Source organism: Sminthopsis crassicaudata, chromosome 1 (genome assembly GCF_048593235.1).
Source record: "Sminthopsis crassicaudata isolate SCR6 chromosome 1, ASM4859323v1, whole genome shotgun sequence".
Lineage (NCBI taxonomy): Eukaryota > Metazoa > Chordata > Mammalia > Dasyuromorphia > Dasyuridae > Sminthopsis > Sminthopsis crassicaudata.
In genome coordinates, this window is record NC_133617.1 from 724,902,695 (window position 1) to 724,915,545 (window position 12,851).

At 37.1% G+C, this 12,851-nt stretch overlaps 1 protein-coding gene across 9 annotated transcripts in view; it reads right to left on the reverse strand.

The window, feature by feature from the left end:
* The window catches only part of MITF (melanocyte inducing transcription factor), a 263,012-nt gene that overhangs the window by 205,638 nt on the left and 44,523 nt on the right, over nucleotides 1–12,851 (reverse strand). Inside the window, exon 1 of one of the 9 annotated variants that reach the window (XM_074284120.1) lies at nucleotides 5,233–5,390. The exons of the other annotated variants lie outside the window; for them this stretch is intronic. The gene's annotated coding sequence lies outside the window, so the exon portion shown is untranslated. Of the gene's footprint in view, nucleotides 1–5,232; nucleotides 5,391–12,851 lie in introns of those variants that run through there. 9 annotated transcript variants of the gene reach the window in all.

A 12,851-nucleotide genomic window follows, 5' to 3' on the forward strand; every position in this document is an offset into this window, starting at 1 on the left:
AGCAATGTGCCCTGGCACTGAGACGGAGAACAAAATAATCTCTTCCCTTCTCAAAAATTAAAAAAAAAAAAAAAAAAAAAAAAAAAAAAAAGAAGGGATGAATATCCAAGGGATTGAAGATGCCAGAATCACTTATTGATCAGCAAGGTCTTAGGGAGTTCAAATCCCGTCGCTGCCTGCCTACCTCATCACCAGCCTGCACCCCTGAACAATTAGAGGCTCCTTCAAGACAATGGCTTGGTGAAAACCAATGCTACTGCAGAAACAGCAGCAGTCTCCCAGCCTCCAAAGCTTCCCCAGAGGTGGCGGGCTCACTTCTTCAGTTAGTAAGACTCGCCTCTATCCTCCGAGAGGCACGGTCAAAGCCACATCATGCTGAGCTCAGTTCCACTTCCATCAGGCTGGCTGTGGAGGAGATGGTTCTCTGCCAGCGTGACACTTTCGTGGAAGAGATACAGTGGCAGACAGAGGGCCAGAGCTGTGACATGCTTTCAGGAAGATGACAGGTTTTCACTTAGATGAACCAGCTCAAACAAAACCAAAACTGCTCCAAATCAATGGATCACTGTCCCCTTAATGATTCCTTCCTTGGATGGGGGGCATGGAAACTTGTGACTATCTCCCAACTTCTGATGCAATTCAAGCCTACTGAAAATTTTTTTTTCAAATCAATTAATTCAACAAGACTTTATTAGCACTGACTATGCAAGACATAGTGCTAGAGATGCAAAGCTACAAAGGAAACAACCCCCAGCCCTCAAGGAGCTTATGTACAGAATATAGCTTATACACATATGCATAAAGGCAAGATATACACAAAGTTATCTCAAGAAGGAAGATTAAGGAACAATATGAACCACCCTCTATAAATGATAGGAGTACCAATGGCACAATGCAAGGATCAATCAATAAAGCACTCACTGATTATCCTGAAGTACTACTTCACAACTCTCAGACTAAAACGACAGGAAAAGATGACATTTAATGCTAAATGTTGGAGGGGATGTGGGGAAATGGGGACATTTGTTGGTCCAATTTGTTGGGGACATTGTTGGTGGAGTTGTGAACTGATCCAACCACTCTGGAGAACAATCTGGATCCATACTCAAAGAGCTATAAAACTCTGCATACCCTTTAATCCACAAATGTCTCTACTGGGCCAAAGAGATCATAAAAGGGGGAAAGAACCCACATGTGCAAAAATATTTGTAGCAGCTCTTTTTGTAGTTGCAAGGAATTGGAAAATGAAGTTAAGGCATATGAAGGTAATAGAATATAATTGTTCTATAAGAAATGATGAACATCAAAAAAGACTGGAAAGACCTACATGAAGCGAGCAAAACCAGGAGAACATTATACACAATAACAGGAAGATTATATGATGATCAACTGTGATGATCTTGGCTCTTCCCAGCAGTGCAGTGATTGAAGACAATTCCAATAGACTCAGGATGGGAAACATCATCCACATTCAGAGAGAGAACTATGGAGAGTGAAGGTGGATTGAAGCATAATGTTTTCATCTTTGTTTTATTTATTTGTTGCTTTTTTTTCTTGTGTTTTTTTCCCTTTTAATCTAATTTTTCTTGCACAACAAGACAAATATGAAAATATGTTTAAAAGGATTGCACATATTTAACCTATATCAGATTATTTGCTATTATCTTGGGGAGGGGAATTAGGGAGTGAGTGAGGGATAAAAAATTTGGAATGCAAAATCTTACAAAAATAAATGTTGAAAACATGTATTTGGAAAAATAAAATATTACTGAGAAAAAAAATTAAATTAAAATAAAGCAGACTTTATGCCAGCTAAATGGAACATTGTATAGAGCAGTGGTCCTCAAACTTTTTAAATAGGGGCCAGTTCACTGTCCCTCAGACTGTGGGAGGGCCGGACTATAGTAAAAACAAAACTTCATATTCTGTCTCCGCCCTTCAGCCCATTTGCCATAACCCGGCAGGCCACATAAACGTCCTCAGCTGGCCCCTGGTAGAGAGCATCAGGAACCTAAATTCAAATCCAGCCCAGATACTTGCTAGCTGTGTGACTCTGGACAAGTCACCTAACCTTGTTTGCCTCAGTTTTCTCATCTATAAAATGAACTGAGACGAAAACAGCAAACCAATCTAGTATCTTCGCTAAGAAAACCCCAAATGGGGTCACAAAGAGTTACACACCAGACATCACATGAAGTGCTAGAATAGAAACAAAGAATGAAATTCTGTGAGTGAGATGGGGACACAGGAAGAATGGGGCTGACATAGGTGGGTATTTGAATGGCAGAGAGCTTTGCCCATGCCAGCCTACAGGTCAGTAGCCCACGGTTCTCACCACATCCATAGGGCAGCAGACCACCCTGCCTTCACAGAAGAAAAGATGCTGTGGCTTTGATTACTGAATCCATGAGGAAGGTAAAAGGGAGTAGGAGGAGTGTGATATGGGCTGAATGAGAGCAGGTAACAATTCTTTTTTTAACCTTCTCTCTAAAATAGGGTCAAAATAGTTATTCTCTCTGTCTCTCTAGAGCTAGCATGGTTGTTGTTTATCCTTTGTTCTCAAAAAGGACCATGACATCAGGGAGGTGAGACCATGGCATGCAAATGAATTGGATTTAAGTGAGAAAGAGCTGTGCAAAGTCACCAGTCTCACTTTCCCCTTCAGAGCCACCTGGATCCAGTGGCAAGATATAAATCAACACCTCTGAGGGCCATGGCTCTTTTCAACAATGAGATGATTCAGGCCAATTCCAATAGATTTGTGATGGAGAGAGCCATCTGCATCCAGAAAGAAGTCTGTGGGAAGTGAGTGTGGATCACATCATCCTATTGTCATCTTTTTTGTTGTTGTTTGCTTGCTTTTTCTTTTCTTTTCTTTTTGATCTGATTTTTCTTGTACAGCATGATAAATGTGAAAATGTTTAGAAAAAAAAAAAAATGCAGATCAGCACAGGAGATAGCTCCAGATGCTAATCTCCTGCAAGCCAAAAAGCACAGTACTTTGCATGTAAAAGTGCCTGAAATTCTGTTTGGCTAATTAGGACTTCTCTTCCACGACCAAAGGCAAAGGACCTCTCCTCATATCTTCTATAACAAGATGACACCTTCTCTCAAGTCTTACTAGACCAGTAACTATCAGGAAACTAATAATTTTGTATGTCCACAGCCTCATCCTATGTCCCATCATCCAGCCCCAAACATCAAAAAACAACCAGGGCTAAGCAGCATGAAATGTGTCTTCAGATCAACTTTCAAAACCGGAGAGGGTGGAAGTGTCCCCAAGATGGAAGGCACCAGGAAAAGATGAATAGAAGAACAGAGCAGGGAGAAAGAAACTCTTGACTTTGACTAGTTATTCTTACTCATTAGGTGTTAAGCAATATGGTTCTATGCTTTGGAAGAGCATGTAGAATTTATTACAGATATAGATAAATAAATATACACACACATATATATTATGCATATATTATGTGTATGCATTGCATTATGTGCATATGATCATATATTTACGTGAGTTTGTGACCATGTATGTTCATGTGTGCATATTATAAGTTTGCATCTGTTGTGTGATCTGTGTTCATGTATGCCTATGGATTACATTGTGTATTTTAATGTGTATGTTCATGAGTGTGTGCACTCATGTTTGTGTCTGTGTGTATGTTCACATATGTGTGTTTTGGTATATGTGTTTTTATGGTGTATTTGCGTGTGTGCTTATGTATTTTCCTACAGGTGTGTCTGTATATTGTATATGTTACATATGTTCTTATATAGTATGCATCTAGATTATGGTATAAATACATATACATGCATATATAAGCAAAATTCAAATAGATGTGTGTGTGTGTGTGTGTAGATATTACACACCTACACAGCCAAATTGAAACTTGAACATGGATATTTCTGACTGTGAGGTCAGGTCTCTTATATGCTATTTCATGCTGCTTCTTTTTTTCTTACTATTCTGGGGGAAAAGCCTTATTCTATCATCCATTTAGACAAAGTCCTATATTCAGAGATTTTAATGCATTATAACTTATTCTGATAGTGTGATATAATGGAAAGTGCCCTGGTTTTGGTGTAAGAGACCTGCAGGATTCCTGACAAATCACCTACTCCCTGTGGTCCCTAGTTTCATAGCAATAGAATGAGGGGGTTGTACTGGGTGACTAAGTTTTCTTCTAGTTCTCAAGTCTATGATCCTAAATGGCTTAGAGAATAATTACAACATTTGCCCAGTATCTGAGAAAGAGCTCAAAATGATTCATCAAAAACTTTAAAGGATCCAAAAAGAAACAAACTAACCACAACAAAGAAACAAACACAATCAGCAGGTAGCCTCCAGAAAACCCTCAGAAGACTCCTAATCAATTCTGGGATTTATTAGGTGGAAGGAGGAGCCCCGGTGTTGATGAAGAACATTGATTACAACACCCACTGGCAAAGGAAGCCAGGGCTCATCCTGAGAAAAGGAAGAAAGAACAAACAACATGTTGTTCTCTCCTGGAAACTTTCCTGTGGAGGAAAATGATGGGCATTAAAGACATTTTCCCAGGGGCTCCTTTTATGGTAATTACAAAGGAGAAAAAGGAGGAAACAAAGTGAGATCTTGCAGGAATTACCAGGAGAAGACTCTATTGATAACCACTACAAAATCTAAATCATTAAAATCAATTATAAAATCTCCTTCCTCAAATACATTTTTTTTATTTTGGAAGGTCACAAACTGAATACTTGCTTTTTTACCTTTAGTAAACTCTTAGACATGCCATATCCAATATATTTTGGGTCATTTAGAAGCTTTTTCAAAACAGAATTTGGCATTCCCCACTTCTGGCTTAGGAAAGTTAGCAGTTTTTAAAATGCCAAAATTGCCCATTATTTAGCCACTTCACCCATTTAACCCAGCCTGGCTAGACAATGGCAATGAAATTCATTAAATCAATACTTTTGCTAATTGCCGAGATAAAGCTATCTCAGTTGTGGAGATAAGTGGTCCCCAGAGATACTACTTTTCCCAAATTGATTAGGATTTCATTTTCCCCCAAATGAATAAATCAGAGAAGAAACTCAAGTCCTACCTTCTATAGGGAATGGGAAGACAGGAAGAACTCTTTTAGAACAGACAACTCTCCAAAAGAAGAAGGGAGTTCTCTATGATAAACAGTTCTATTTTCCAGTTTCCAGAAACTGAAGCATCTATAGCCTATTACAACTTGAAGAATAAGCTACCTTTTGCTCCTCCATAGTCCATATAATGGGCTGAGGCCTGAGGTTCTGCAGCAGTATCCTTGGTACCTAGAAAGAAACTAGCTATTGCCAGTGAATTCAATTTGCCTATCACTGTTTCCTGGAGTGGGAAATGAAGGCTGTGGCTGCTGGCTGGGAACTGACGGGTAATGCAAAGAAAGAAGTGTTTAAAGAAGTGTTTATCCAAAGCCTGCATCCCAGGGAATTATCCTCTAAGCAATCAACCTACTCCCTCTTATCGTATTTCACAATATGTTGAAAGAAAAATAACTTGGTTGACAGTAAGCTTTCCCTCTTCTCCCTACCCCACCTCCCCCACCTCAGTAGGAATTCCATAATAAATTCTAGGGCCATGTTCTTGACTCTATGAGCGAATTCAATTGATATAGATTGTGTATTTTTTTCATATGTATAAAGATGACTCTAGACTGGCATTCCATTTAATCATTTATAATTTCAGTTAACATACTGAAGGAATATAAGATACACAGAAGATTAAGGCCCCCTTCTATAGTACATACTATAGGGGCCTTAATCTTCTGTGTATCTTATATTCCTTCAGTATTCTGGAAAACTAAATATCCTTCTCAGGTTTTGCAAAGAAAATGTATGTCAATTTTTCAAACAAGATTCATAGACCACAGGTTAAGAACCACTGAACTACAAGAATACCCACAAAGTAGCCAGCTCTGCCACTAGTACTATGGAGAGTGGGGGAAAGGTACGAAAACTATAGACAACCGAGAAGTTTTTTCAAAGGACTAAAATATATCGGACTTAAAGGACATATAAATGAGGATTACAGCTTTGGAAAACTCCAATATTGAATTTAATAGGCTTTCTTGAGGAAAAAAAAAAAAAAAGGTCCACAAAGGGCTAAGTTTTCAGTGATTTGAGCAGTTTAGTCATATAACTAAAAAAAAAAAAAAAAAAAAAAAAAAAAAAAAAAAAATTTCATAGATAAGGACCTTCTCCGAGTCAGGATTATACATTAGCTCTCTTAACTATAGAATTAGACTGTAGTTCAAAGTGATTTATATTTTCTTAATAAAAATAAATTAACAAATTCATTTACTGCTTTACATATACATCACTTAATGGACCTAGTTTTCTCAACTATAAAATAAGTAAGTGGACTGGACTTTGAAATTTTTGAAATTTTGAATTGAAAAGGTTTTTGAAAGTCTTTCCTGTAGATCTCTGATCTTTTCTATCACCTGATCTTAACAATAGTCTTCTGATCAGGTACTATAGGTATTACTAGTACCATTTTATAGATGATATTCAGAAGTTAAATAATTCTACTATTAAAAAAAAAAAAAGTTACTAGAAAAAAGGGTCTTCCTGACTCTAGGTTCAGTATTTGATGACATCACCATGCTGCCTCTTAAAATTACTTTCCACACACACAAGCTAGGACTAATATCTTCTGATATCCATACATTTTCAAAACAAATTAAAATTACAATCCTTGACTTCAGCCAAAAGCCATTGTGAATAATTAAAAGTTAGCATGATTTTCAATGGAGAAAGTTAGAAACTTCCCTACTAACTACAGGGAGAAAGCAAGAATGCTTACTCATCTTCCTATTCTTTACAATAGTTCTAGAAATGCTTTCTAGAGATATAAGACAAGATAGAAAAATTAAAGATATAAACATTAGCAAAGATAAAACTATTCCTACTTGCAGATGACATATCAGTTTAATTAAATATTCCAGAAACAGCTACAGCAAAGTACCAAGATGCAAATGAAATCCATAAAAATCATCAGCGTTTCTGTGTGTTACTAAAGCCACAATTTAGAAACAGCCTTTATAACTTACTCTATTTACTAGTGATGATGGAACTAGGGAATTGTCCATGTAGCCAACAATCTCTTTTAGGAAATTAAGGAGCAGGTTTGGATAAAGAAAGAAAAAGGCAATCCAGGAGACACCCTAAGTGACACATGCATTGCAATGGCTGCTCTTGCTGAGTTTCTGCCACCTGAATCATGATTGCCAAATGTCAGGAAGTTCTAGGTATCATACCCTCCAAACATGCTGCTGTGGCCAAAAAGAAGCATAGCAAAAGCCCTGAGAAACAGGTAAAGTCTTTTTTCCCTTCTTCAAAGGTATCTAAGAACAGAGAAGAAGAACCATCAAATAGAGCTGCTATGACAGCCCTGATGAAGATTCCTGACTATTGTCCCCTTAGTAAACTTTCGTTGGTGATATTTGTCAAAGGAATAACTATGTAGGCATTAAAGAACACGCTTTCCTACATCTGAAACATACGCCCACAGTAAAAAATACTGGTTAAGTCAAAGACCCTGGGTTTAAATTCCATATCTTAAGATTGCTATTTGTGTAAAATTGGACAAATCATTCCATTTACTTTCCTTATCTATTAAAAATGAAGGAGACAGTCTCTAAGGATGCTCTGAGTTTTAAAGCTATGAAGCTATTATTATATATATACACAAGATAAAAAAATGAAATAAAATAAAAAGTGAATTTTCATTTGGGGGCATTTTCTTCAAGATCATAGATTTGCAACTGGCAAGGAATTCAGAGATCAATTAGTCTCCCTGCATCATTTTACAGGTAAGGAGTTTCCTAAGGATCAAAAGTTAAAGTAAGTTGTCTAAGATCATACAGGTCACAAATAGCTGGGATTTAAGCCATATCTTTTTACTCTGAAGACAATTCTTTTTATTATACCACACTACTTTAAGGATTACCTCAATTTTTCAGATAAGGGAACTCAAATTCAAAAAGGTTAAGTCAATTGTCTTTTGTAACCAATCTTCTTAACCAATCACTCTACATCACATCATATCATTTTGACTCTCTATATTATTAGGATTTTTTAAATAGGTCCCTAAAACTAAAGAACTAGGTTATAAGTTGAATGATTTAAACTTTCCAATGTAGGCCATTGTTTTGAAAAATCCAAATCTCCCTGGAATCATGGTGACCACAATGAAACAGAACATTAAGCATTTTTCCTAAACAACAATGAACAAAAAAAGCATGAACTGGTGCAAGGGAAAATTTGCTATGACTTCCTATTTGTCCGGAATAACATTACAAATAATGTGAAGATAAAGTGATACTTTCTATTATAGACTGAATATTATTACCATTAGCAAGGAGCGAGGATCAATGTTTTCCCACTTTGATCTAATGCATGGTAATAAGAGCCTTAACGGGATAAAGCAGTTACAGCACAAATTAAGACATTTTCCATCACATTCTCCGGCTTTCACTTGATCAACAGCTCTTCTCTTTTAAATGGAATTTTCCATGTTTGCTCTAAATCCAGTAAGGTCTGCTGAAGGGGTGGGAGGGAGAAATATAGATCATCCTCCATGGTTGGAGGAAAAATTCCTTCATAGGTCTGTGAATTATGATGAACTAGCGGAACAAAAAATCTCAACAGTATCTAATGATACTCTGCATGTCGCTGTATTTGTTTAAATAAAACAATGATAGGCAAAATATGTATTTTCTCTTTGAATGTCATATTTATCCTCCCCCAGAAAAAATGCAAGCCTCTTGAGGGCAAGGACTTGCTCTATAATAGGTACTTGATAAACAGAACTAAAATGCAATTTTTAATTATCAATACTTGAAAGTCTCGACTTAATGAGGATATTTCCTAGTTTGCTCTCTGGAGCTGAATGGACAAAATGATCATTATATAAGCAGGCACCATAAATCCCAGGCTCTGTTTGATGGAGTCAGCACACCTGCATTCACAACTCTGTAAGCCTGACATGCAAGCACTGCACAGCCCTCATGCATTTCTCCAAGGACACCTAACTCCTCCCTCCAAGCACTACTCCTCCATTCATTAACTCAATAGCAAAATCAATGGTTGATGCCCTTCAAAGCACTAGTTATTTTCCTGAGAAATTAGCAGGCATATTTGATATCCATCACTTATATTCCTCTTATTTCTTCTTGATTATTTTTATTTCCTTTTCATCCCTTTAAAAAAAAAATGAGGAATTAAGAGCTTATGGTAAAATACCATAAATATAAAATAATATAAAGGCTGAAATTAGATTCTGTACTGCCAAGGCTACAAAATGTGACTACTTGAAATGAGACAAGAATCATCTTTAATGAATCAATGATCCCTATCTGAGTACACTCGGCAAAGGAAAGGGATCAATAGTGATAAATCTCAGCAAAGCATCAACATCTAATAGCATCCCAATCAGAGAAGAAACTCAGGTACAAAGAGCATGGAATATATTTTCGGGTGTATTTGTTATTCTTACAATCTGAAGGTCCTGCTACTTCCTGCATTATCTTCTATTAGTTTGCCATAGCCAATAAGCTAAGTTTGACACTTCTGGACTGATTCAACCCCACAAGCATTTACTAAGCACCCAGGAAGCAGCAGGCAACATGAAGTAATTGAAAGAGAGGTGGCCTTGAAGCTAGGAAGGAATCGGTTCAAGTCTCATCACGGACACAAACTGGTTGAATGATCTTAGATATGTCTAAACCTCTCCCTTCAGTGATCTGGTTAACTCTCTAAAACTAAAAACTGGAGAAAAGTTACAGATCTAAGAGCTCCCTATTACAAAGTAATGACAAGTTCAGCATCTATCCTTATGTCCATATGCCAGACTGGGTGCCAGTCAACAGGGATAGAAACACAAAAGTGAAAAAGACAGTCTCTATCTCTGAGGCACTTCACTTCCTTAGGTAAAGTTGGGAGTGAGACACACAAAGAAGTAAAAGCAAGATAATCTGAAGAGGAATTAAGAAAGACATCCACAGAAATATGTTTAGAATTACAAATGTTTAACCTATAATGAATTACTTGCTGTTTAGGGCAAACGGGGTAGGAGGGGAAAAAAAATTGGAACACAAGTTTTTGTGAGAGTTAATGTTGAAAATGATCTTTGCATGTATTCTGAAAAAATAAAGAGCTATTATTATTTTTAAAAGACATCCATCGATAGCAACACTTGAGCTGAGCTAGAAGGAAGCTGATTAAATTTTCTAAGAGGCAAATTTGAGGAAGGATTGCATTCCCCTAAAAAAGAGACTTGGCAAAGGTGCAGAGGTGAGAAATGGACTGATGGGCTCAAGGAACAGCGTATTTATGATCTCTTGTTTTACTGTTGGCAGAGAGGGATAGTATGAAGGAAAGGCCTATGATTTCCTTGCTGTTGGAAATTCCCAATGAGGAGCTCTTGCTCCCTGCCCAGATTCAGACCTTCTCAGCATTTTACATTCTTAGAGCTCTCTGCAGGGAGCAAGAGGTTAAATTGTTTTCCCAGAATCACATAGTCAGAATAATCCTGTATTCAAGACAGGATTTGAACTCAAGTTTTCCTAAGGTAACACTCTCTTAATTATGATTTCCCGTTTATCCTAAATAGTATAATCAACAAGAAGGAAAACTGGTACTTTCTATCAATCACAGCATCCATATTCCATTAGTCAGAAGCAGCATTTTCCCACTTGTGTTTAAAACACAATTTGGGAGTTAATTTATGATTCACTGAAAACTGAAATATCACTGCTTATGTTTAATTATCAGGAAGCTGGGCAGTACAGTGGACAAAGTACTGGGCTTGGAGTCACAAAGGCTCATCTTCAGGTGTTCAAATCAAACCTCAGACATTAAGTCACTTTACTGTATTTGACTCAGTTTCCTCATCTGTAAAAATGAGGTAAAGAAGGAAATGACAAACCACTCTAGAATCTTTGCCAAAAAACAAAAACAAATGGGGTCTGAGTTGAAAACAACTCCCCAACAAAAATAGAGTTAAGATTAAAAATGTAATTATCTTTCTAAAACTGATGCTATGTTGCCAATCTAAAATAACATCCAGTTTTCTCACTAACACACATACACACACACAGAGTGTCATCAGAAAATAAGGAGTCAATCTCAGGAGACTTTTAGAATTAGTTTCTTTGCCTATACATGTACATACACATGGATATGTCCATCTAAATCTATCATACATATACTTACACACACATAGCAACTATATCTTCTCTCAGTATTTCCCAGGAGGCATGACAAGCTGGAAATGAATACACGTCATATTTTCCACCTGTTTAAAACTGTTATGTTCATGTAATTTAGGGTGTGACTATTCACACATATACCTTTAGGCTAATCTCTGGGGAGCCAACAGTCAACCACAATGCATCCTCTAGAACAATACATGCTTTCTGTATCAATCTAAAGCTGCCAGGCCTGCCTCCTAGAGATGGATCTTGTCTAATATTAATCCTGATGCTTCATATCTAGAAGGAGATAGGCTGAGGCTTTCTTCCCAAGGGCTTTGGTTAAAGCATTAAACTTCTTCTACAAAAAACACTAAGCTAGCAGAATGCTAACTACTTGGAGGGTGGAAGAAATGGAGTCATTTGAGGTTTTCTTAATCTTGGTTGCCCTAGCACAGTCAGTGCCATTACTCAATTGTGTTTTGGTTTTTTAAACCAAATCTGAAGTTTCATTAATATAAGGGGCTCCCAGGTGAGAAAATTCCTTCTTATTCATGTAGAGCAGCAATGGTCACCCAGCTAGGGGCACTCTTATAGAAAGTGAGCTGCCCAGGCTGCCCACAGTCAGGCTGAATTTGAATTTGGGTCCTTTGAACTACAATATTAGCAGACACTCTGGAATTCATATTAGCTGACTGAATTTTAGATGAATTTTTAATTTTTCTGTTCCTACATCTTTTAAAGTTACATTATGAAAATCAAAATGAAAGCTTCTTAAAAAAAAAAAAATCCAAAAAAGAAAAAGCAATATATACATTTTTTTTTTTTTTGGCCAAATTAAAAAATTCAAAGGACTGATGATTTCATCAGCATCCAGTCTGAGAACTCCCTCCTTGGATAATGAGCTCAGCTCATCTGTGATCCAGTTGGAATCTCCTAGCAGACTACCTAGCAGATGCATTCAAAGAGTAAGTGACTTGTTCCAGGTCACAGAACTAGAGAGGAAGGCCAGGACAGATTTGAACACACACCCCTTACTGTCTAAAAATGCCCCATTCTATAACATATGTGCCACTCTGTCCTGATCAATCACAATCAGGTTTTTTTTGATCTGAGTAATATTAAAGACTTTGCTCAGTGACAGAATTGGGGTTAAAATTTTTAAATATTTTTTAAAAATTCCATTTAATCACAATTAAATTCACATACTAAATGAATGAATTCTGGTGAGAGTATTGGGGGGGGGGGTGCATGCATGTGTGTGTGATTGGACAGAGGAGATATAACAAAATTCTATTTAAAAATAAAAGCTATTACAGGAGAGGAACAATGTCTGAAAATCCCTCTTACTATGATGTCACAAAATCTAGAGAAAGTTATGTTTGAAGAGTCTCTATACATTATTTGGGAGACACTGACAAGAGTTCCATGGGATGAGAAAACATGGACTGGTTGCAACAGGTATCTGTGGTGGGGAAGCAAACATTAATGACATCACAGATTCTTCGAAGTATTGAGTATGGAGATGGTTAAGCTGCACTAAGGAGAGTAATTTGGGCCTGGCATCAGGAAGACCTGAGTTCAAATATGGCCTCTGATACTAGCTGTGTAACCCTAGGTAAGTCATTTCAT